The sequence below is a fragment of the Diabrotica undecimpunctata genome, chromosome 6, assembly GCF_040954645.1.
Source record: "Diabrotica undecimpunctata isolate CICGRU chromosome 6, icDiaUnde3, whole genome shotgun sequence".
NCBI classification, from domain to species: Eukaryota; Metazoa; Arthropoda; class Insecta; order Coleoptera; family Chrysomelidae; genus Diabrotica; species Diabrotica undecimpunctata.
The window spans coordinates 24,393,326-24,408,151 of NC_092808.1; positions in this window are offsets into that span (position 1 = coordinate 24,393,326).

The following is a 14,826-nucleotide window of genomic DNA, read 5'->3' on the forward strand; positions in this document are numbered from 1 at the left end:
TGCTTATGATATCGCAAAACTCTTTAATCAATCGTTCAATATCAAACTAGATTAATAGCCATCAATGGTTTTATCCATCAATAAATATGAATGTAGGTATATCTTTTTTTATAATGTCGATTAACTTTCTGGGGGTTCATATTATCAACACTTTTGTGGCTCAGCGAAAATTGCACTTCATTCCGAATTTTGTATTTATTTGTGATTCAATCCTTAGAATGGTAATTTTCTCATTCAATTAATTAGTCAACCGTGAAACTGCTTGAGGTTTAATTTTTATCGATCTACAGAAAGTTATAAATTTTAAATAAGGTCAATAGAATAAGGTTCCATATTGCCATCTTCTCTGTAATTAAAAACAAAATTAATAAATTGTTAACATAAATTTTAAATATATTTTTTTTTCAATGAAAATATATTGGAATCATTCTTAGTATTCTATCGGTTAGACAACACAATAAACAGAAACCGTGTAGTTTATGCAATAATATGCGTAATTTTCTTTTATTCAAAATTAAAAGTATAGGTTTTAGACAACAAGGAGGGTAAAACACATACACATAAGGAGAAAGCGAATTTTTGTAAACTAGATTATGAAATGATTCCATTTATTCCTCATCTTAGATGCCATAGGCTTTACATATGAAATTACCCTCTTTCTTAGTGCAAATTTTCTTTTGTTCATTTTTTTTTTGTCTTTTTTGTCCATTTGGTTATGTTTCTAAGAGACGATTTCTTGTTCTAACTGTTCCTTTTCTCATTTACCTTCCTTTATATTAATAAATTGCTATTATAATCCACATCCACAAAAATATCATGCACATATCCAATGCATAATATTTTTGTGACACTTTGGGACATTATATATGTCCTAAATATGACTATATATATATATATATATATATATATATATATATATATATATATATATATATATATATATATATATACAGAGTGTGCCACAATGAGCTTACACTATCTATATATCGGAAACTACTAATTATTTCTAATTTTGCAAATTATTTCGCGGCGCAACGTTTTGGTGTTTCGTGACTTTATTACCTATTATGAGGTCTTTCAATTGCATACGAGATAAAAAATCAACTTCCTGATTTTTTGATAAAAATTAAATTGTTACCTATAGTACGTTCGGGTCAATATGGCCCACGTATTTAAACCGTTAAAAATTACCTGTGTACGTATGTTTAGTTGGCAGTATTGTATATATTTTCTAACAGTTTGTCAGGCTGGTAGGACACTGATATGCCAAGCGCATTTATTTACATTTTACATTTTAAATTTCACTCTATGTTTGCATGTTGATAATGTCGCATCGAAGAACGCTAACGCGAAGATGAGCTTCGCGAACTCGCAAACGTGTCAGAGAGTGATGAGCGCATCAGAAATTCATTTGACGCACTCTTTTCTGACATAGTTGCAAACCAAATTGTAAATATGACCAACCTGGAAGGACAGCGTTTTTTGAAACCAACTGGAAAGACTTGGATGAAATTGGTTTTCAAGCATACATTGGTCTTTTATTGTTAGCTGGAGTCCCATGGCGAATCAACTAAAAGTTTGTGGAATAAAGAAATGGGTCGTAGTGTATTTCGAGCCACAATGTTCCTGGAAGTATTTACAAAAATTTCGCAAGTAATACGTTTTGACAACAAGACTACTAGACAGGATAGGAGACGTACTGATAAACTTGCTGCATTACGTGAAATTTGGGAATAATGGGTAGAAAATTACCAAAATTTTTTAACCCTGATGAAAATGTTACCGTCGACGAGCAATTAGTTGCCTTTAGAGGCCGCTGTCCCTTCCAACAGTACAGTCCAAGGAAACCAGCGAAATATGGCATAAAAATTTGAGCTTTATGTGACAGTAAAAGTTCGTATGCTCTAAAATTGCAGATCTATACAGGAAAGGAAGCAGGTGCTGCGCCAGAACGGAATCAGGGAATGTGTGTGGTGTGCGACTTGTGTAGTGATTTGAAAGGCCACAATATTACTTGTGATAACTTTTTTACATCATAGAATTTAGGACAACTTCTTCTAAAAAGAAAAAATACAATGCTAGGGACTATAAGAAAAAATAAGCCAGAGCTTCCAGCACAAATTGCGAATAAAGAAGTTCATAGTTCGTCTTTTTACTTCACGCAAGATACCACTGTTAACTATATTCCTAAAAAGAATAAAAATGTTATTCGTATGAGTACTTTGCATTATGATAAGGCTATTACTGACAGAAATGAAAAAAAGCCCCAAATTATTTTAGATTACAATTCCAGTAAGGGAGCAGTGGTTACTCTAGATCAGCTTATTGATTGTTGGAACACCAACAAACTTACAAAACGGCGAATGTTTCTTGAGGAATTGGGAAAAACACTGATGAAACCACTTTTCCAGAAAAAATTTACCAAGAACTAAAGACTCACAAGAACTGGTAAAAAGAACACGAACAGAAGCGAGTAGATAAGATGGAAATTCTAGTGAATCGTCTATGAACAATCCAACTCCGCCTGCTAAACGAGCACGCTGTAAATTTTGCTCTAAAAACGATAACAAGACTAATATTTTATGTTGTGGATGTCACAAACATATTTGTAAAACCCATTCTTTTTATTACTGTCCCAGTTGTAAATTAAAATTAAATTTTGTAGATATTTGTTCTTAGGCTTTTCTGGGAAAGAAAAAATTGTCTTACATTTTTGTTAATAAGGTTTAATTAACATTAGCAACATAATAATTTTTTGTTAATAAAGTTTTGTTTAGCACCATTAGCTTATTTTATTTTGATTAAGGACCGTAAACCATAGTTGGGTCATATTGACCCGAACAGTACATTTACATAGTTGATTCGAACGGTACAGCAGGGTTAATGACTGACTACATGATATTTATGAAAATTGATTTGTGGGGATTACGAGCTATGACGAACTTAAAGAGATTTTGACAGATATGCCACTTCCAGTTATACCAGAAGTGAACAGCAACTTTTTTATTTTAAATAGAACAGCCTTATTATTGCATTTTAAGATTCTGCATAAAATTATAGATAAAATGTGTATGAGATACCCAAAAATTTAATTTATTGGGTTATTCATCTTTTTTCAAACATTTTTACAGATAGAGACAAACTTTTCAACGTTAATATCTCATTCTTTACAATTAAAATGTCTTGAAATTCTTTGCACACGAAGAGTATATTGCCAGCTTGGAACGAGAATGGTTTATGTAGCAAAAAGTAATATCGGAGAAAAGGCGACAAACTTTTCTGAATTTACCCTCTACTTAACATTTGAAATAAAGTGTAAAATATTACACATTTCTTTTTCTAAAGGTTGTAAAAATCAATATCAAATAATAAATAAAAATTTTCATTGAAGATTATTTTATTATAATTTTTTTTTTTAATCTTCATTTAGTTGAACACCTCGAAATGCTGGTAGCACATACAAGTTGTTTTCTACCTCACCTCTCCTCTTGTGGTGGGGTAGAGACCTGTAAAAGGGATGATGAATTGGTGGTACATATTGAAGCATTTTTTTTGTCTTTCATTTTATTGAAAGACAGAACTTCTGTTTCCGTTGCAGGCGCTGGTGAGAAACTCCTTAGTGGTTCTAACTAAGCATTTTTATTTAGATCGATTGTAGATATCACTATAATCATCGTTTTACTCCATAAGTGACATCCTCGTGTAAATTTTATTTTACGCATTTTAGATATTATAGCACCCACTCGAATTAAACTTTGATAGTCTTGAAACACTCCGTTTAAGTGTTCAAAAGACACAAATGTTCCAACCATATCATTTACCTAGAACGGGCTATGTTTTCTGCAGTTTCCAATTAAATCAATCCATTCGTCTGGTGTGTAGATATTACTTCGTTTCTTTTGAGCACGACTGATAAAATAAAAGTCACAATCATTGGGTAAATACGTAATGAGATAATAGGCATAAATTTCTTGCATATTCGGCAGCACATTTAAAATGTACATCATAAAAAAGACCATAATCTAGATGCGATTTTAACCACCGCACCGCAACAGTCACTGAATAGTATTAATTTCGTAGCAGACATGGGAACATTGTTTTTGACGTGACAACGTCTTAAATTAGGTTGTGGCTCGGAGTCATTTAAGAAAAAGTGTAACGCCCGCTCACGTCTGTTACAGTGAGTCGCCGAACGAGAGAGAGGCCCGCCGGACCGGCGAATGCCTTGCGTCTCTCTCCCACTCAAACATGATCGGTCCGCTGCGCGCGGCACTAGAGAATTAGGCGCGTTGAATCGCTAAAGTTGAAAATCGTTGAAAGTATCGTCAGCTGTGTCTGTAGTGAAAATGTGGAGTGCTTAGATTCGTCATTTACAACAACTACAACAATAAAGGTAAATAATTGTACACTAATATTTCATTATCGTAAACTATGATTGATTGATTAATTGTTAGATTGACACAAAAGTTGAGAAACTGAGTTTATAGGTTATGTCATACTATTGACAAATGTTGATAGTGTTAAGTAAATTATTAGTTTAAATCACTCTGCAATCAATCGTAATTCAGTCGATTGAGAAGAAACAGCGCGTATTGCTAGTCAAACATTTAAAATAACAAATTATAACTTCTAACCTGTCAAAACAGGGCGACCAAACAAACGAACTAAACCGACCAATCACCACGCGCGGAGTTAGAATTTAACTGTGTTTAGCAAGAATTTCAAATTCCAATTTTAGTAAATGTTTTAATTTTCAACTTTACCATTTACATTTACAAATTTTAATTAATTTCAAATTTATTTAGCAAAAATTTGAACCTTCGATCTGAATAAGTGTTTTGATTTTCAAATTGATTCTTTAAAATTAAAAATATTAAAATATATATAATCAGAAGTGAACGTCACATAACATTATCTGTACTTATTATTATTTAATATGTAGGCAAATACATGTGACCATACTTGGTAGACACAATTGGAAATAGTAATTTTTTATAACTGAAAAAAATAAATATATAAAATACTGGTAGCAAACAATAACTTCAATGATCGATATCTCCGCAACTAATTGATATATCGAAAAAATTTTCAAATAAATTTTGTAGAAAATAATAAGATCAATAATATAATATAAAATAAATAATATATAAAATAATATATAAAAATACAATATATAAAATATAAATAATATATAAAATACCTAATAAATCGGTAATGCAATTCTTATTTTCATTCAATTCCTTGTTCCTATTGTGCAATTTAATAATATTCATATCAATAAATATTCTACCGAGAAAAAGACGTTGTCACGTAAAATCTTCGCCCGTAAAACCGACTTTACAGGCAACCGATTTTAAAATACTGGTTCAAACAACTAGTTACTTCCTGGGACCCTCTAGCGCCCACAAACTCGTAGATACTTTTTCTCCATTATGTTGATAGGAATATATTCCAAAGTTAAGGACGTGCAGTTATCTTAAATAGTACATCTCCCCTGTATTTAGGTGGGGCAATGCAAGTGTCCATTCTAAATCGAAAGTAACTAATACACTCGTACTTATTAGCTGTAAGCATTCTATTTTAAAATCATTTAAGCTTTTTCTTGCTTTTGCAGCGATGTCAGTGTGCTCTTTCTTTTCTTCTGTAATTTCTATACATTTTGCCTCATCATTTTCAGAATTTAAAGCTATGTTAAAATGCATGTAAGTTCTGTTCTAAAAATTTTTTGGTATAAACTTTATTCAATATCAGTTTTCCTTCAGCCTCGAATTTATTTTTAAATAAAGTATATATCATTGTTACAGTCTATGTAGATTCTAAATACAATCGACTTTAAATCCTACCTTTTGTATCTAGGAAAACTTCTAATATGTTCCCTTATCTATTCTAATTTCTTCTCTGAGAGTTTATTTCCTGGAACTTTCTTTCCTCTTTGATCCGGAGATGGAAGAGTAAGTACTATCATCGCGATTTTTAACAGTGCTTATTTGCAATACTCGCAGAAAAAACTCCTACAAACCTTTTGGTTATTTAACACAAATTGTCTAATATCTAATGGTGGTTTTGCGACCAGCTGGTTGATACCTAGATCGTTTACGTGGTCTTTTTGGTACTATTATTTTTACAGTGCTGCACGACCAAGCTGTTAGTAGAGCATTCCAGGATTTTAACCCATAAAATCTTACGAATTATTCTTTAAGGTACCTTCTCATTACATTTTAAGTGGCAATCACACTCACTGGCGATAAACATTTTGGATGACACATTACCCCTAATATTTTTGTACTCTTCACCGGCATCTTGTTTTGTTTTTCTTACATGTTTTCCCATCTACTTTCATTTCTTAACTTCTTTCTTCCGGGTTTTGTAACGGTTTCAACTACATCATCTTCTCCAAGATTTTCCATATTCGACACTTTTAAAACAGGAGTATCTACATTTATCGTCGCTAGATTCAGAAATATGCTCTAAATCACTTTCTTCATGCGCTTGCAAAGCGCATAGAAATAATTCTACGCATACGAGATGTTCCAACATTATAATTTTTAGACAAAGAATTGAAAAACAGAAGAGCTGAGTTTGAAATAAGCTACGCATCTTCAACACAAGGATCTTAACCCATGAAGGACTGGAGTTGCCATATGGCAACACTGGTATTGACGTACGAATCTTATTATTTTGAGGTTATGTTAGTTTGTTTTGTTTCCAAGAACGTGCCGGTCTGCAGAAAATAAGTGATTTGAAGATATACACCTAACAAAAACTTAATTCGTTGGTGTTTGTGAGATTTTATAGTCACCGTTTTTGATAGTTGTAAAAATGGATAAGATTTGTGTAAGTAGCTCAATTTGTCAATTACTTCTGAATAACTATTACATCTAAGTGGCTAAAGCAACAATTATGCTCTAATAGAAAGGTCATTTTCCCTCTGTGAATATTTGACAACCCTTGAAAAAAAGCGATCTTTTACAATATTTTGTTTTTATTCATCGCGTTGCCATATGGCAACGCTAGCTTTGAACATGGTTTACGAAGATGACGTCAACGTTAGAAATATTTATGTTGAGCCCCCAAATATTGGAGACCTCACTGATGAAGATTCTGGCGAGGAGGATGGGGGAGGATTCATCGACAATCTGTCTAGAAAACAGCTGGAAGCAAATGTTGAGGTACAAATGTATGGCAAAGAAGCAGACAAGGAGGATGACGATATCGAAGAAGATGCAATTCAAGCGATGGATATTTCCTAGGAAAGCAGCGGAAGTTTCATCCCACAAACTACCTCTCAAGTGAAGAAAATTGAATACGAGTCCCTAAATTGGATAACGGGTGATTTGGTCGACAATGCCGCTAGTTTCCCAGAATATAGCTACGAACCATTCAATACGTTGACACCTGTCGAGATGTTCGAATTATTTTTCGACGAGGATATAATTAGTTACATTCTCAACCAATGCACGAGTTATGCACTACAGAAGAACTTTCCCGACCCCAAAATTTCCGCAGGAGAAATGAGGTGTTTCTTTGCCATTTTGATTCTATCGGGGTATAATTGGCTCCCGGGAAAAAAATTTTACTGGGATACGAAAGGCGATATGGGTAATGCAATGGTCATGAACGCTATGCGAAGAGATCGGTTCCTTACAATTTGGCGTTTTTTCCACCTTGCAAATAATGAAGCCATCGATGAAAGGGACAAATATTACAAGATCAGACCCTTAGCTGACTATTTACAGAAAAAATATAAAGAATATTACGTCCCTGAAGGCGAATTAAATTACGACAAATCTATGGTGAAATACTTTGGACGCCACTCATGTAAACAGTTCATAAAAGGAAAGCCGATTCGTTTCGGATACAAAGTTTGGTGCCTCAACACTAAAAGTGGGTATCTTGTAAGCTTCAACATGTACCAAGGAACCGATCCCAAAGCAAATAATCGTTATTATAAAGTTTTTGGAGCATGTGCGGCTCCATTCGTCACAATGCTCGATGAACTGCCCAATGATAAATCAAGATTACCCTACAAATTTTTCTGCGACAATTTATTTACGAGCCTCCACCTTTTGAAACATATAAAGGATCGTGGCTATAGCCTTACGGGAACAATACGGGAAAATCGCATTTCCAAAAACTGCCCTATAGAATCGAAAGCTAATATGCAGAAACGCAAAAGGGGTGATGTAGAGTCGATTCTCGAGAGAGAAACTGGTATTATAGTTGTAAGATGGTTGGATAACAGCGTCGTAAGTGTAGCGTCAACATGTTATGGGGTGGAACCACAATCGCTCGTGAAAAGATATTCACAAGCTGAAAAGAAAATCATCCAGGTTCAAAGTCCATGCCTGATTGGTAAATATAATAATGCAATGGGGGGCACCGACCTAATGGACGAAAATATAAACCGCTTTAGAATAGGAATGAGGGCAAAAAAATGGTACTGGAGCTTGATTACCTGGATGCTAGATGCGACTATACAAAATACGTGGGTGCTACATAAAAAATCCGGCAACAAGTTGACACAGTTAGAGTTTAGGCGTGAAATTGTGCAAGCCTATCTGACCAAATACGGAGTGCCTGCAAAACAAGGTGGCCGACCGTCTAGTTCACTCTCAAGTCGTTCCTTTCATAGAGTATCTGATGATATTAGATACGATGGAGTTGGGCATTTACTGGAACCAGTACCAAATAAAAAGAAAATTAGGTGTGCAGGTGAAGAATGCAGGTCGATCATGAGAACAAGATGCGCCAAATGTGAAGTAGGTTTATGCACAAAGTGTAATGTTAAATTTCATACACAGCTATAGAAAGTTTTTTGCCGATTATCTCTCAATTTCATAGAATATTTTTTATTTTTATTTCATTTGGTTAATGTAGCCATAGGAACCTAGCGTTTCCATTTGGCAACAGGCAATATTTTTAGGTTTTAATATATTTAATAATTATTTTTGTCTTTTTCTAAGTAAGTTTTGTCCATTCATAAGAGTTATTTGTATTATTTATGTAAAATAAAGATTTTCGAAAACTTCGTCCTTCATGGGTTAAATGAGACTTTGGTGCAAGCTAAGAACATAATATCTGGAGATAGGAATACAACTTTAGGCCTACTATCATAGCACTTAGTGGGTTTTAGCTTCTTCCACAATTCGCCTCCTGTCTCCTTTCCTCGTGCTAAATCTCTTGTCTAAATCTTCACGTCATTTATTAATCGCGACCTTGGTCTACCTCTCCATCTTACTCCATCCATTCTTTCACAAAAAAATCTTCTGGGTACTCCCGTAAGCATTGCTTCCAATTTTTTAAACCACGTAGACATCCCGTCCTCACAAACCCAACCACTTCTATAAGAAATATAAAGACGTATTCTGTGGCAAAATTTAATATCTTTCTCCCCATGTGCAAAAAAGATAGGCTAAAATGGACCGAATGCCTGATAAAAGCAAATGAAAACTATTCTCCCAGTTAAAATCTATTATTGCTGCCTAGTGAAACAGGGACAAGCCAAGACTCAGGTGGAGGAATGCTGTAAACATTAATATGTGGGAGATTGGCGAGATAGATTGGGACTGGTTGGTAATAGATAGAAACAACTGACAAAACAGACAGAAAATTTCGGGGCTCAACCAGGAAAGAATAGCTTGTATTACGACTCATAGTGATGAGCGTATTGTAAAAACGCCGATAGTAATACATGTAATTTATTATCTTAACTATTTTTACATAAACAAATATTTTGTTATACTGCAAGAACAAGAACAGAATTTTATCAGAACACTTTTCTGTAAAACACAAAAGATTTACTGATATACATAGACAATATCGAAATAAATGTGTGACAAATAAAGCTTAAAAAACAAATCAATTTATCAGCCCCATTTGTCACTCTTCATATGAATCAAAACGTGCATATATAGATTTGAATGTAATCACTTAAAAACCGGTAGCACCTAATTTAATAGTTAATACCAATCTTCTTGTTGAATTTAACTGAATAATGGTCCCCCTCAGACGCAAGAAGAAAAGACGCTTCTAAATTCGACAGAACCAAACTTTAGCAAAGATATACTATATATATATATATATATATATATATATATATATATATATATATATATATATATATATATATATATATATATATATACGTTATGAAAAAAATATTTTGACAGACTTGCCACTTCCGGTTATACCGGAAGTTATTGCATTTTTAGATTGTACGAAAAGTCTTAGCAGGTAAGTTCGAATCAGATCCTTCACATAATCAAGACCAAATTGGGGACATTAACAAAAATATAAATAAAAACTTTCTCGAAGCCGGATTACAGGTCGCAAATAACTAATGAAGGAAATAAAAAAATCGGTTGCCTGTAAGTCGGTTTTACGGGCGAAGATTTTACGTGACAACGTCTTTTTCTCGGTAGAATATTTATTGATATGAATATTATTAAATTGCACAATAGGAACAAGGAATTGAATGAAAATAAGAATTGCACAAATTTTAACTATAGAAATATATTTTGTTTACTAAAACATTGTACATGTAAACTTAAACTTAACTAATTTCCAACGCGCCTAATTCTCTAGTGCTGCGCGCGCAGCGGACCGATCATGTTTGAGTGGGAGAGAGACGCAAGGCATTCGCCGGTCCGGCGGGCCTCTCTCTCGTTCGGTGACTCATCGTAACAGACGTGAGCGGGCGTTACACTTTTTCATGAGTGACTCCGAGCCACAACCTAATTTAAGACGTTGTCACGTCAAAAAGACAACTACTAGAGGAAAACAAACGCCACATTCAAGCATATGTAGAACTTAATAAAACAATTAAAAAGAAATAAAAGGCGACATAAAAAAAGGAATGAAAACTTAATGGAATAAGTCATTGAAAATAACAGAGACCTAAAATGTCTAAAACCAATACTTGGTGTCCAAAAAATCATCAAAATTAAAGACACCAATAATAAGGAAGAGACGGACAAATATAAAATAACAAAGATAGTCGCAGATTTTTACAAAACCTTAGTTTTACAGCTCGCAAAGCCAGCCTAATAAATCAACAAAAGAAACTTCAAAAGAAAAATAAAAAAAAAACATGTGATCAGAGGTACTTCCAAATATAGAGGGATTCGAAATAGAAGAGTAAATTAGATAAATTATGGGATAGTTTTGGCTCACACTTGTGTAAATCCTTAGTACGAACAATGCCAGACAGGCATATGTAATCCCATATTAAAGTAGTATTTTTTTTAATTATCTCCGCCTGTGGTGGCAAATAGGTGGATCGAGTAGCTCCGGAATTAACACTGCCGGTCATAAGCCCGGGTAAAGGAGAAAGGTTGGGTAGTGGGCTGACAACCCACTTCCGGAAAAAACACACTGTAAAGCTATGGTTTGTTAGAACAGTGAGCGACGTATAACTCACAGTCAGTCGAACGCCGCGTACGTTCGTCAAAATCAAAGAAATGGTTTTCTATGATAACGGTTTGTTCCGTTCTGCTGAGCTGCGCTCACAGCAGAGCGATAGCCGTGTACGTCGACGGTGTGCGCTGAAATCAACTGCGATTTGATTTGGACGCAAACATTCAGCTGAGTTCACAGCGTACACATCTATACCGAAATTATAATTGTATTTTTAGATAGTTATTATTATTGTAATAATTAAGTGATGCCTACTAAATTTTCTCCCGAGGAAGATAAAAGACTAGTGGATCTAGTACAAATTGTAAGATAGTTCCAAATAAATCACTGGAAAGTCTAAAATATTCTCGAAATTTTTCCTCGTTTTAAAACAATCTTTCTTCGACTTAATTTAAAAGCACCTTCTGTATTAAGAAATGAAAACATTTCGTTTACGTTTTTATTTCTTTTATTTAGATTTAACGTTATCAACTCTTCTTCTTCCTAGTCTTCTTGGAGTAATAAAATTATTGCGTTAAGTTTGCGAGAATTAATTTTTTTAAACGTATAACGTTTGAGAGAATAAACCTAAAACTAATTTCTAAACTTGTTTTCAGAGCGACAGAATATTTATGCGAATTAATCTAACAAACCGTCTCAACCAAAACTGCCGTGAGTCGAGTACAACAGATTTTGCTGTACGTGTATGCTGTGCGCTACGCACTGTTCTAACAAACCGTAGCTTAACGAAACCTGAACATTTACCTCGGAATACAGGACGGAACTTTCGGAAATGACTCAAGCTACGAAATATGGACTATATATTTGGAAACTGGATTGTGAGGACACTAAATAAACCAGAGGCTCAAACCGTACTTCTGCAAGAACTAAAAAGATATAAGTTCATGATTACTGCTCTTCAGGAGACAAAATGGCGGGGAAAGGTGTCAGGGATACTAAAACGTACACAATTCTAGATAGTAAGAAGGAACAAGGAAGCAAAGAATGTAGAGTTTCATTTGTGGTGGATGATTTTAAGTCAAAAATCATAGACTTCCAGGCAATCAGTAAAAGGATGTGTAAGTTAAGAATTTGCACCCACTTTTTTAACCTGGCAATGATAAACATTCACTGCCCAACAGAAGAACAACAACAACATACAAATGAAAGCTTCTACCAACAGCTAGAGATAGTATATGACAATGCGCCCAAAAATGTCATCAAGATAAAATAGGTGATATGAATGCTAAAATGGACTGCACAATTAAACAAGCGAGAATGGGGTGTTTTTGATAAATTTTGCCACCAGTAAAAACACGGTTATAAGTTCCACGTGCTTCTCACATAGACATACACAAAATGACATGGATTTCACCAGATGGAACCACAACCAATCAAATCCACCATGTGCTGATAAACAAAAGAGCAGCCAGTAGTATCTCAGATGTGAGAACACAACGAGGAGCATGCTGTGGATTAGACAATTTTTTACTCCAAACTAAATTTAGATGCAGTGTTAACAAAGAAATAAACGAAAGACAACAAAGAACAAACAAGCTGAACCAGGAAAAATTGAAGATTCAGGAATGCAAAGAGAAGTTCGAAAAAGAAGTCGCAAATGAGTTAAGGACGCTAGAACTGCACTCCGTAGAGGGCAAAAAAATGGAATAATATCAAAACCGCAGTACTGACAGCAGCAGCGTCCACCCTGGGAAAGAAGTAAATGGCGAGAAGAGGAGCATGGTTCGATGACAAGTGCAGACAAGCAATAGAGGAAATAAATGAATCACACAAAATGTATATAGCAAGAAGAACACGGGAAAGACGAACATCATTTGAAGTCGTAAGACAGAAAGCAGACAAGATATGTAGAAATAAAAAAAGAGCTGGAAAAATCCAAGAAAGCGCTGGGAAAACACAGTAACCAGCGACGTACAAGCCCTTTTAGGAGTCCGTGTATGGAGAAGATCAGCCACAGACAAGCAAAGATGGAGGCGAAAAATAATGGAGAATAAGGCTCAATTTGGCCTGTACAAGAAGAAGAAGAAATTCTTGAATTGTCCGAACATTTAGTTGTCTATTTTAATGTACTATTGATCTCGTTCTTTGGTTTAATAAGAAAGATCGTGAAGCTGAACGTTTTCAATAAATTTTCGTTTGTCCGAACATTTAGTTGTTAGGTATCGTATTACCAAAGTTTTTGTTATTGGTTATGTCGTTTCAAAATTGACATGCTCGACATACCTTGATTTAGATCTTGTAGGCATACCTATTTAGATTTGGGTCAAGATCATATCCTTCTGATCATATCCTAAGAAGTGCACTGAAAAAATAGGAAAAAACATCTGAATAAATGGACATAAAATAAATAATCTATGCTTTGAGGACAACACAGTTCTTCTTGTGAACAGGCAAAAAGAGTTGATATATCTCATACGGCTAGTGAAAAATGAAAGTTAATATATTGAAGACAAAAATCATGATAGTGGATACGCAGCACAGTCATCTACACATAACCAAGATTGACCGACTTGATTATTGCATTCTCACACTTGTATCTGATACCATTGATCACAAGCACAAAGACACTAGAGAAGGATAAAACGTAGATGTGATTTTAGATGAACAAAATATGAAAAGACCGCCAAATTCCATACACCCTAAAAATGAGATTGGTCAACTGTGTTGTATATAGGCTCTATATTGTAGAAAGAGAAAAGACTCATCGGTTAAGAGAAGATAGAAGGCCGAATTCTCGCCCCACATACATTTCCACGAAATCCGACAAGAATATTTAATTTTCTGTTCGCGGTATTTTGGGTTTTACTACTTCTTTGTGCTCTTAATACATCAACTACCAATGTTCTAAACCGTCAAACCGATTGATTAAACTTGATTACAGATATTAATAAAAACGTTAGACCTAGGGCGAGAATTCGCCCCACCCGGTATTAGAAAGGTTAATCATTGTTACCGATTAATTAATTCATAAAAAACACAGAATTCCGAGCAGAATTCCTTAAAATGTAAAATTACATATTTTTTCTTACGTCTTCTTTCTCTTTAGGTACGCACTTATAAAGACGGTCCAGTGTTGCGAAAAAAAAGAAAGAATTCTGGTGCCCCTCGAGTATTACCGAATTTTCATTTATCAGCTATACGGGAAACAATATAGAATAAGAAATAATCGCCGAGTGTCATAAAACTACTTTTTGGAGGTTTTTAAAATCCAATGGTTTTATGTTTAAAACAGTGAATAAACGGCAGGCAATTATGGAATCAAGGCGTTTAATAAAGTGGTGGTTCGATTATTTGGAGAGTCTAAGGTCTTTTAGGAGTGAAGGGAAGAACTTGTATAATTGGATGAAACTTGATTGGACACCCACAATATAGTTAAAATATGTTGGACCGGTGGTAGTAAAAATTGCGTCA